The 12460-nt window shown below is 30.7% G+C and overlaps 1 pseudogene; it reads right to left on the bottom strand.

The window, feature by feature from the left end:
• The window catches only part of LOC149558103 (protein transport protein SEC24 A-like), a 49426-nt pseudogene extending 41557 nt beyond the window's left edge, over positions 1 to 7869 (bottom strand).
• Positions 7870 to 12460: the final 4591 nt, after the last annotated feature.

Below are 12460 nucleotides of genomic sequence, written 5' to 3'. Positions count from 1 at the left end.
AGTTTTCCCTTATGTTCATCAAAGTGATTTCAATTATAATTTTTAGAATGGAAGTTATTGGCTATTGAATACATGCTTATAAAAATGTTATGAAATAACAATTATAGTTCTAAAGTTATGTGCGAAGGATTGTTATGGTGAGATACTATTAGTTAATCAATAAATAATAAACCATTTTATCCCCTCAAAGTAAAGAACAATTTATTTAGAAGTGTAATCACCTTCCAAATGCACTAAAAATGCCAAAACTAGTATTAATAAAATTTTCTAAAACTACACATGATGCAAGTAATGTTTTGATTCAAACAATTGTCCAAAAAACATTTAAATTTATTGCATCCCCTTTCCTAATATCCTCTCACATGATAATAGCAAGGCTCAATTTGAAGGAAGCGTCCAACAGGAAACATAATAATGATATTCTTGGAACATGGTCAATCACAAAAAAAAAATCACATTATATAATCTATGTCCTATAAAATATGACCAATAATTATCTTAAGCAGATGTTCTTGTAATAAAAATATCTCTCACCAAGTTATGGAACCTGCAAGGAAGGTTTTTGCATAAATTCAAGATATATAATACATGAAAAATTTGTTAAAATTTAGTCCCTGATAAACTTTATCCTCTTAAATTAATTCTATCACTATGTGAGAACAATGATCATTAATTTTTAAAATCTTTCTATTTTAACCTTCTTCATGAATTTGGTTAATGTTTCAAAAAACTTTAATAATTTCCCCAAAAGTTGTGCTGTTCCTAGTGTCCACATAATTAATTTAAAATTGGTAAAAACCTAGAAACTATTGTCAATGAATAACAATAGGTAACTTAATTGTTTTGGATTGAATAGACACAATTTGGCATAGTGCATAGTTATGAATAAAATATTCCACAAGGGTTATTTATTAAAAATTACTAAATTCATCATTCCTAACTATACAAATTATGTTTAGTCAATAATAAATTTTAATTCCCAATCAATTTGTTCAAAGGTTTTTTTAAATCATTAATATGAGGACCAAAAAAGGCTCTTTTGAAAGAGAACTTCTCCCAAGGATTGATAATCTAGTTAAACTGAGCGTTAGCTAGAAACATAAGCTATTAACAACTTCTAACAAGTAGATACTTCTAATTGAATTAATCAATGATGCTTAAAGTTAATGAACACAACAATAAGATTACCACAATTGGAGTTACATTTAGTAGTTTTGAATGTGTGTGTATAGATAGATAGATAAGGAAATGCATATAGTGAAATATATTAGCAAAAAGCAGTATTAAAAAAAGGAAATATATTAGTAGTAGGAAGCTCAAAATATGGTATCATAGCTTGACATAGGAGAAAAAGCTCATATGATTACACATATCAAGAAAAAGAACTACTTTACTAATAACAACATAAAGACTGGTTTTACCACAAAAAGGCATCAACAGGGGATCATCAGTTAAACTTGTTCACATACAAGGCCAAAATTTTCTATAGGAAAGTTATATAGAGGCTTATTCTCTACAATGAAGTTATCTATGACACAAACAAGTTATACTAAATCTTCACATTAAAAACTTATCATATTTTGATGACAATAACTGGTATTTAGATCTTTATATATATTCAACTATTGTAGACCACCATTGAGAAGAATGGGCTTTCACAATGAAAATAAATACACTCTTTCATCCCCAATAGGGGATTTGTATTTTCTGACCACAAATTTTCAAAACAAGCTTGTGAACATGTATTTCAAGCATGGAAGTTTGGTATATGCTAGTAAAGTCTTTGATAGCATGGAAGAAAGAGATTGCTTCTCATGGAATGTCATTATTGCAGCTTATAGAAGACTTGGTTTTTTTCATCAAGCATTGACGATATTTTATGAAATGTGATTAATAGGAGTTGAATCTAATCAATATAATTTTTTTCTAGCACCCTCCTAGACTATGCCAAATTGGAGATCTTAAAAAGGGTATGGATATTCATCAAATCATAATGACTGTCGGATATGCATATAGTGGTGTCCTTGATGAAAGTTTAATAATTTTCAATGAAATGGTTCAAAATAACAAGGTCTCATGAAATTTAATGATCATGGGATATGCACAAAATGAGTTTTTTGAAAAAGGTATTGCAAACTTTTAAGCATATGCATTTGGTAGTCGCAAACCCAGATCCACAACCTTTGTTAGCATCTTCCTAGCTTGCACTAAATTTGTAAATCTAAGATAGGGTGTAGCCATTCATAAAATCATAATTGAAAGAGGATTTTATTTAAATGTCTTAGTTACAAATTTTGTGATAGAAATGTATGCAAGATGTGACAACATACAAAAGGCTCATCAATTTTTTGACAATATATTTCAAAGAGACATATTCTCCTAAAATGTGATGATTGCAGGATATGCAAAGAGTGCTAATCTTGATGATGATTCATTGATTTCAAAATAAATGTCTCGAAATAATGTGATCTCATGGAATGCTATAATTGCAAGATATGGACATAATAGGTTTCCTAAAAAATCCATGGAGACATTTAACCAAATGAAAATAATGGGCCCAAAGCCCAACTCTAGAACTTTTTCTAAGTTACACCCAAGTTGTGCTAAAACTAGAGCTTTGGAGAATGGTAGGGATATTCATAAAAGCAATATCAAAATTGGCTCAAATATTGTAGTTGTAAGTGTCCTTTATACATGTATTCTAAATGTGGAAGCATAAAAAAGGATCATAAATTGTTTGAAAAAATGGCTCAAAGAAATGTGCTCTCATGAAATACTATGATTTCAGCATATGCACAAAATTTCTTTGATGAAAAATAATTTCAAGGTTTAAATAAAATACAATTGGTAGGTGAAAAGATAGATTCCACAACATTTGTCAATGTGCTCCCATCCCATGGAAAATTGGGAGCTTGAGAATAGGGTAGGGACATCCATCTATCTCTTTGAAAAATGGAAGACACTAAAACATACCGTAACCATGTAAGATTCACTTGTATTTTATTTGCATGTAGCCATGGAGGTTTACTTATTAAGGGTTGTAAATACTTCTAGAGTAAGAGGAACTTTGCTTGCATCAATCTTACAATTGGTTATTTTATGTGTATTTTTAATTTCCTAGGTGTGCAACCTATTTGGAGGAATATATAAACTTTGTTATTAAAATTATTATAACTATGATCATGGGTAGTAGCTCCCACTATGAATGTACATGGACTGAAAGACAAAATGCTCTTTGAATATGGTCCCATGTATCCTACATCTTGAACAAAAAATATACCAACTTTTATAGTAGATAACAATGCCATGCATAATGGGTTGATGAAGGTTGCAACCCCAACAAGTGGCCTGATAGGTATAATTGAGAGTGACAAGATATCAATCTCATCTTGAATAGCTTGGATTATGTACACATAAAGTATTGTCATATTCTCTGAGGAGATTTATGGAAAATGAGATCTATGGTTTTTTTCTACCACTTGGCTACTTAACTATGGGAGAATTTTTTTACAAGTTCCGCATTAAAATGTTTTGTGGTAAATTATCATGGAATTTGATGACAAAAAAATTTATGAGTGAAGAAAAGGGAAAAAGTGTAAAAGTAAGGTTGTGTGTACTCTGACCCTTGGGCATGTCAATGGACATAACTGGTGAAATATTAGGCCTATATTCCATTCTACAATGTTAGGATGGGCCACAAAATTGGGAGTGGGATGGACATGGATGAATTTAGGCCTCAAACACCTCATGCACATCGACAACTATGTGGACTTAGACTGATTTTGACTTGGGTTTAGTGGATTTTCTGAGAAACTGTTTACTGAGACAATATGTGTGACTACATATTTGGGGTAATATAATTGGCTAAGGCCTTCTAGATTTATATAACATATCTTGAGTATTCTATAATTTGTTAAGGCCTTCCAGAGTTATATCATATATAAAGACCATCAGTAGAACTACAACAAGCTGGAGTTGTAAATTTATTTGAATTTCCAAATTTTCTCATATTGATTGGACTTAAGCATATTTGTTTCAAATATTGGAAAAATAATATCATGTTCTTTCCAATTTTTCTTTATTTCATCTATTTGAATGGGATGAAATGTTGGAAAGAGTAAACATAATTGGAAAAACTTAGTTGGCATGATTGCCTGTGAGCATGCTTTTCAAAAGGGGTAAAAGTGTAAATGATTTTGATGTAAAAGTTACCAATTAGTGGGGTCACAAATGGGGCCTTATTTCCATTTAAAAAATCAACAATACTTCGTAGTTATGTGCACTTAGGTTGGAGTAGTACTAGGATGGGTGACCTCCCAAGAAATGTCGGTGCTTCACCCCTGTGAGCATCACCTAGATCCAATAAGTTCTAAGTGTTCCATTTATTCTCATGAGAGATGGATTCATGTTGAATCACTACTCATGAAATATGGTTCAATGAGTTTGACTCAAAATCACACAGTTAAATCCTGATAGAAATATCATAATTTGACTTGCTATGGAAATTATCTCCTACTTATTAGTCAATAATACTACTACAGGTTTCAAGAACAACAATATCAAAATCATCACACCATGTCACTATGATAGTATATACCATATTTTCTTGTAGGATATTTAGATGCTTCCTTATTATATCTTATTAATATCAGAGTTTATGTATACTTGATTTCTTTATTATGGTATTTTCATCTAATAGCTACATAGAGGAAAAGGCTTTTGGCTAATCAGTTAGAATGGTTTTTTCAGGGATTGGAAAAATGTTCTAGGAGGGTGTCCCATGTTAGTTTAAACCTATATACTTTTTTTTAATTTTTGATATGCCATCTATGAACTTTATGTATTCTCAAAGCTCGGGCTAGATCACATGAAGCTATAGTTTTCTCATAAACCATCCATCTTGATTTTCTATTTTACTGGGCTTGCTATAAACATGTTCGAGTTGAAAGCTCATGACATGTCCCCCATATTTAGATATGCATTGAGACTTGGTAGAACCTTTATAAACCATTCTTGGTCACTAAAAGATCTTTAGGGGAAGAGATCTAGTAACTATTAGGGGATCCAATAAACATGATAGAGTTGTCATAGGGCAGAGGACCTAGTACATGAACACCCTAGCTTCATGCTTGGATAAAATAATTAGTTCTAGGAAACATAAAATCTGACCTGATCAATTGTATCTATAATATCTCCTACAAATACTCCAAAGCCTGAATACAAGGCCTTCAAAATCACAATGCTACAAAAATCAATGTAAAGAGTGTTAGTATATGATCATAAGTTTCAGTATAGAAGAATGTTTGAGGACTTAATTTAATGTTATTTAAATTAAGAAATGACTTGTTTATGCCAATACCCAAGAAAACTTTGTTTAATACATGATGTAAAGATTTAGCTATAGAGCTGACCAACTAAACTTAATGAAGTATAAAAACATATTTAATATCAATTTTAGACATCCCTTATGCCCATTGTAAACACATCCACACCCCTTGTTTGAAACATATGCTAATTAAAGGATTGCATAGTAAATTTTACTTGGAAGAAGCATTTGGATTTCCTTTGTTGCACCCTAAATATCTATTAACAAAATTCAAAAAATACTATTTAAAATAATCTTGTAATACATATCTAGTATTCTGGATGTATATATTTTTAATCAACATCAAAAGAAACTATTATGAAATGAAGAGAAAATTATTAAACTAAAGTACTTGAATATACTCCTAAAGGTGTTGTTTTCTCATCATATTGGTAATTCTTCATTAGTTTCTCTATTCTAGACTTAAACTCTTCAATTAATCTACCTAATAGTACAAGGCATATGAGAATAGATTCTAGAAGATGGGATTAGATTGACTTGAAAATAAAGAAGACTCAAAAACATGTATATGAATTCAATGATGACAAGATCAACCAAGCTACTTTTTTGATTGAGAACATGATTTATCTAAGTGATTGTAGAAGGTCTAGATTCCTTATCACCATTAGTTATTTTGGAATCATCAAACATGCCTACAACCATAAAATAAGCTAGAAATAGTTTTCCAACTTATGTACAAGGGCATTCTTCTATTATTTGCTTCTATATCATGTTCCACATAAGGGTGAAGGATCCTCAAATACAATGGCATTAAAAAGGGCATATGTATTGTCCTACAACTACTTCTACTATCCTATTGTCTACCTTGGTGACTTGAGTTTCTTTATTTTGGTCCCCTTTTTCAGGCTTTTTTTTTTACCAATTTAGAAACATCACTTTTGTAAATCTATATAAGGAACCTTCATCTCCTCTGTTTAATAACATGGATTTTCCATAGCACAACCGAGATAATATCATATTACATTACTTAATACATGAAAAGACAACTCATATTTTTTTCTAATTAATTTGAAGTGTAGCACTACATGTATTTCATTCTTCTCCACTATTCCTAAACAAGGATACAAAAGAGCAACTTGAAAATAGACTGCATGGGTTGTAAATAAAGTTTCCTCTAATGATAACTACATTGAAAAAGCTTTATGAAAATCAATAGTCGGAAGTGGAAGAAAATCTGAGGACCTCAACATAAAATGTCCATGGTATGTTGTAAATTATATGCCTTTTCCACACTATATGCACATGACAACTTCCCATGCAGTCTCTCTATTCAAGTCTTTAGCAAGTTCATACATGAACTTTTTATTATAAAGAGTGGCATTAAATGATGGGTAATAGTACATGTGTCCCATTTATATTTTCCTAGAGTACCTAATGAAGCTATATCTATATATTTATTGTTAAATTCATATAGATTCACCCCAACTTTATTTTGTGAGATCTACAACCATCTGCTTATAAAATGGGTCCTCTATATTGCGAATTGTGTGCTCTTTATTAGTGTCATATATGCATGGATCATCACCCCACAACTTTAGATTTCCAACCCCAATAGAAGGTAAGTTGATCTGAAAGATAAGTAGCTTCCCTCCAAGTTGTCTCATAACCATGAAAATTTCTTTCAATGAAGGTCCAAAAGCAGACTCAACATTGATATTCTCTACAAACAATGATGGAAGACTATCAAGAAGAGCTTCTACTACATGTTGAGACCCAAAAAAGTTGACAAGTAGATCATTAGGAAAGGGGACAAAGGGGTCATCCATATCTGCCACAAGCATCATTTGAGGTTGTGCTAATGAAGACTTTAGGTTATAAAAGTGAAAAGCATTGTCAAATGTAAGAAATCCAATCTGTGTTTGGCGAAAACTAGGGAGCTTATCCAAATAGGATTTTATAGTTTCTTCTACCACCTAAATCATCCCACTTCTAACTTTTGATATTTAAATGTCAATGAGGCGAAATACAATGGAGACATTGGCAGCCATACCATATATTTAGTTGGTACAACAAATTCAACAATACCATGTGTAAATTCAGGATATGTATCAGTATCTTGTTGTCTTCCATTCATATCCAATGACTCAAAGTAATCTCTAGAAACTTCATTCAGTAATGTGCAAATATTACACCTCTACTGACTACCACTATCTATGAATGTAATATATGGATTAATGTAAGTTTGACATCTTTTGCACCTTAAAATTCTAGATGGTCCAAAATTAACAATAGGTATATCTTCCCCATCTAGTGGTTCATCAAGTGGATGAACCACAATGCCTAGAGGAAAATGCCACTAAGTCATCAATGACTAGGAATTTGGTAATGCATGAGTTTTAAAATGAAGATACCTTGGATGGAAATTTGAAATGAAACCTAAACTTGATGATGTTACATACATGTCTGCTTTACTTAGAGGTCATGGAAGTGAAATAGAATCAAGTCTTGCCTCTACTGCTCTAGGAATAAGAGCTCATTGAGAGTTATTGAAGCTCCTCAATCAATCCTTGGATACTTCCTATAGGAGGTACTTCTATTGGATAAGATCGTAGTACTCTAGTTTGTTGACCATCCATGTATGAAGATTTTATTGGTGGCTAAAACACAACACCTCAAAATGCTTGAGGACCTACTAATTGTGAAAAATGTTGTTATTGTCCAAGAATTCTAGGCTAATGCATAGGAAATATACATGGACCAAATGAAGGAACCTATGGAACATGTCCACTTGAATATGGTTCTGACATTAATTGTTCGATAGGTGGTCCTAAAGTAGTAACTAAGGAGGTACACCTTGAGTATATTGTGGGGAATACTAAATTGGTGGCTAAGGAATATTCCCTCCAATGGGTACATAATTTGTTTCCTGTGATGGAGGACCTAGTGGAAAAGATGGAGATGGGCCTAAAAAAGGTGTGCATGGACCTTGAGAAGGTATAAAATGTTGATTTGTTGAATAAAATAGTTGTTTGACTTGACATGAAGCTCCTAGTTGGAGGATGTACAAAAGGTTGAGGAGACCCTAAAACAAAAGGTGGTAAATGTTGTGATGGTTGAAATGATACAACAAGACCATTTGACTTTACTGACTATGTTATACTTTGTTCTAGTCCCTATAGAGGAACTAAGGTTGGGAAGGGGACAAAAGAACCTTGAAGAGAAGGTCTAGTGGGATTGAAATCTTGACTAGGAAACTTAGGATTTTGAACTTGTTCAGGACTCATTGCTTATGTTGAACATGGAGCTGAAAAGGCTGAATACTATTGAGCTAATGACTTTATCGAGATGTCAGGTCTATTTGGTTGCATCGTGACTGAATTTAATAAAGGCTTTCACCACATAGAATTTTTTGTCACTCTCATGTAAAGAGATTCAATGTCTATCAAAATTAATGAGAATTGACTAAATCTGGATTTGTCATTCAGTAACAATAGGTCACCACTACATGGTTAACAATTTTTTCTTTTTAATTTTTTCCCTTAATTTTTTTTCTCAACTACGAACCCTATTCACACATTTTTAATTCCAATTTAATCCCATCATTCCTTGCTCAAACAATCTAGTTTTCTCTTCCTTTACACTTTTTCCCATTAGATTATTGTGGTTTCATGAAATGTCATGATTGTAGGGTATGGATAAAATGAATTTGTTGTAAATAATTTATAAAATTCTATTAAAATGTGATTTATAATTTTAAATTCAAATTCCACAATCTTTTCCAACAATCTTCATATTTGTTCAAAAATGAGAGTTTGGAAACAGGGCATTGCCATCTATCAAAGTATAATAGAAGGTTTTTTTATAAAATCTTATAGTTTGAAATACTATGGTAGACACATGCACACAAATAAAAATAATAAAAAGAGTTTTTGAAAGTTTCAACAAAATTTCTTGAAGAAATCATTATCAGGTACATTTGTAGAGAGGGTTTTTGGCCATAGAGTCATGGCTATGAAATAATGAATCAAAAGGTTTAGTGATGCAGCCTTTTCAAGGGAGGAACCAAGTTTGATAGACTTCCCTTTTGCTACTTTAATAGCTCATTATCTATTTTAGGAAGTATAACAAGAGGATCCTTGTGTGAGGAACCTTTAATTGACACATCTGAATTTTCATTGTTCTCATACAGTCTTCTTAAAACTTCTTTGTCTTCATTACATTCTATACAAATCATCTAGGGTTAAGTACCACTTTTCGTTAGTTCCTGTAGTGCAGATATTGAGGCTAGGTAAATTGTAATTTAGTTAGGATGAGATATGCCTCATTCTTGGGAAAATTTTAACAAATTTGGGAAGAATTTACCAAAAACCACTCTACTAAGAAAATAAAAAGAAATTAAAATTCAATGCAAGATCAATCATTTCTACAAATTTGTCTTTATACATTTTTTTCACATGGAGAAGAAAATGAATAATCAAATGCTACAAAAAATTTAGGGTCTAAATTTTAACATAGCTTTGTGAATAGTACCATGTATTTCTATTCACTTCAAATCAACTATCTCCTCCCACCCCAGGATTCTTAAACTAAGGCTCCACTATCTGACTCATTTTTTAGTGGGTATGTAGGCACTCTACATATCCATGACTGGAGATGTGTGGGAAAGGAAAGCAAAGTAACTCCATCACTAAGTTTTGGGAAGGGGTAGAATTGGGAAGCCCTTTCTCCTTAATTTTCTCCCCCAGGTAAATTAGAGTTTAAATAAATAATTTTTTCTATCTAGTATATCCATTAGAAGTAACCTACTACTTGGGTTGCAATTCATGTTCACGCGCCATCATTTCAAAGAGCATTACAAAGCCATATTTCATACAATAGAGAAGGAAGGTGGATTTGTACTATGAAATGGAGTTTCAAGGTTGAACTAACCCCTTGCCATTCTGAATCAAATTTTGTGAGAAAGTGGAACTTTGTCTTGTGTTACATTCTTCATATGCTTCAAATCCTAGCTTCAAAACCCTAAAGTCATTCTGCATGCTATGGGATGCAATGAATCATAAAGTTGAGGGTAAATTTTATCATGGAGTGTTTTATTGGCCATGCACCCATTTTCACTTTGTGGGATGCAATCAGTCATGATAAAGTTGGGGGAAATATTTTTCACTACTATATGATATGTGCATGTATAAGGATTTTTATACCAAATTTATGTTTATTTTTTAAAAAGTCAAGGAGAATGAATTTGAGGATATTATAGTTGATAATTTGAATAAGTTGAGGAGTGTAAGTTTGAGTATATTATAGGGATAATTTATATTTAATTAAAAGAATTATTATTTTTATACTTATTAAGATAAAGATAGTTCAAAATGTTATATTTGAATAGAAGTTTATTTTTTAATTTATATTTTTATATTTTAATTATAAATAAATTGAATTAAATTACATATATAAATTTTATAGGAGATATTTTTTCTATTGTAAATTATAAATAACAGCAATGATGTAAGTTGTGGCAATGCTAAAGTTCTTATTCATGCTTACATTTTTAGTTTACCACGTTGGTGTAAATTAATGTGTTCTAACTTCATTACTTTTTTCCCATATAAGATCCTATGCATGATCATCTAGAACATTTATACATTTCACATCTATTCAATACTTCTTAGAATAATATAAAATCAATTTTATAATTAATATCACTAGTGTTATTCCATCCCAACTTTGGTAATATCACTCATATTATTTTTCTTTCCATGTATAAGAGACCAAGAATTATGTTTATTAATGTTGAATGCATCCTATTATTTTTTATTAGAGAGACAAAATAATGTATAACTATATAACAATAGAAGATTATAGCAGATAATCCAAAATCTTTTGAGTGATTTACGTTTGTATATTCTACCAATTAGTAACATTGAGGGTGCAAGATGAATGATTTTCATCGTCCAATAATCTAAATGTTATTCATAATATTTCACTTTAAAATTATATTAGTGAACAAATTTAATGATTCATTTTAAATTATATCTATAAATTAGTGTAAAGTATATTTATTAATCTTATTTTTTACTTATTTAAACTTGTATCTTTATATTTATGTCTTAAAAATGAATTAAAATATAAAATTCTCTAATAATTTATAATTACTAGTTGTAAATATTTAATAAAAAATTACTATAATAATAATTAATTTAATTAAAAAATTATACCCTAATATGGAATTAGTTTAATAATATAATTGAAATATCTCCATATTACAATACTTTTATATAAGTTTTTAGCTTCTTAATGTCTTATTCAACTAGTTATGTTAGATACCTTATTCTTTGTTCAACATTGATAACACATTTTTTTGTTTCACTATTGTTAACTAATATTCTTTTATATAGTTTCCAAAATGATTTATCTAAATACATTTTCCTTTTAACAATAAGAAGAGACTCTACCTTTGTGATACCTCTTGTTACAAACTACCACCAACATCAACCTTTTGTATTACTTGACAATTTCCAAGACCTCACCATTCTTGTGATGACATGATGTTTTGTGGGCAAATATTTTCCCAACTAACAACTTATCAATTAAATGAAGATTTATATTTATTAATTTATTTCTATATATTATTTAATAAACATAAAACATGATCAATTTATATTTTGCATTATCATGTTGCAGTGACTGTCTACCAATTGATGTGTTATAAATCAATTGGTAAATATTAACTTTTATAATAGACAATTGAAAGGGGTTTTTTGTTCTTTTAAGGGGAATTGGAATGGTAGTTTTATGTTTTGAGACACCTTGGAAGAGATTTATTGAAAAGATGTTGGAATTAACAAGTGGGAAGATTTACTTCTGAGAGGGAGGGTGAATCAGAAATAACTAACTTTAAACTTTTCAAATCCTTTTAACTAAAACCATTCACATGCATCTAATTCATCATGCATGAAAATAGATAACACACAAATTTGGTAACCCAAAAACCCTCCAAAATGAGAAGGTAAAATTGGGGTGGGGATGACACCCACAAAATATCACTGCAACAATATGTAACTATTCAAGGTTACAATGTTTGACCACTTCCAATGGTCTGCCCTGTGAAAGGCCTATCCTATTAAAGACTTTATA

Source organism: Cupressus sempervirens, chromosome 5 (genome assembly GCF_028749045.1).
Source record: "Cupressus sempervirens isolate cs-2001-9-10 chromosome 5, ASM2874904v1, whole genome shotgun sequence".
Taxonomy (NCBI): Eukaryota; Viridiplantae; Streptophyta; class Pinopsida; order Cupressales; family Cupressaceae; genus Cupressus; species Cupressus sempervirens.
The sequence above is the reverse complement of the archived record's forward strand: the minus strand, read 5'-3'. Positions and strand labels throughout refer to the sequence as shown.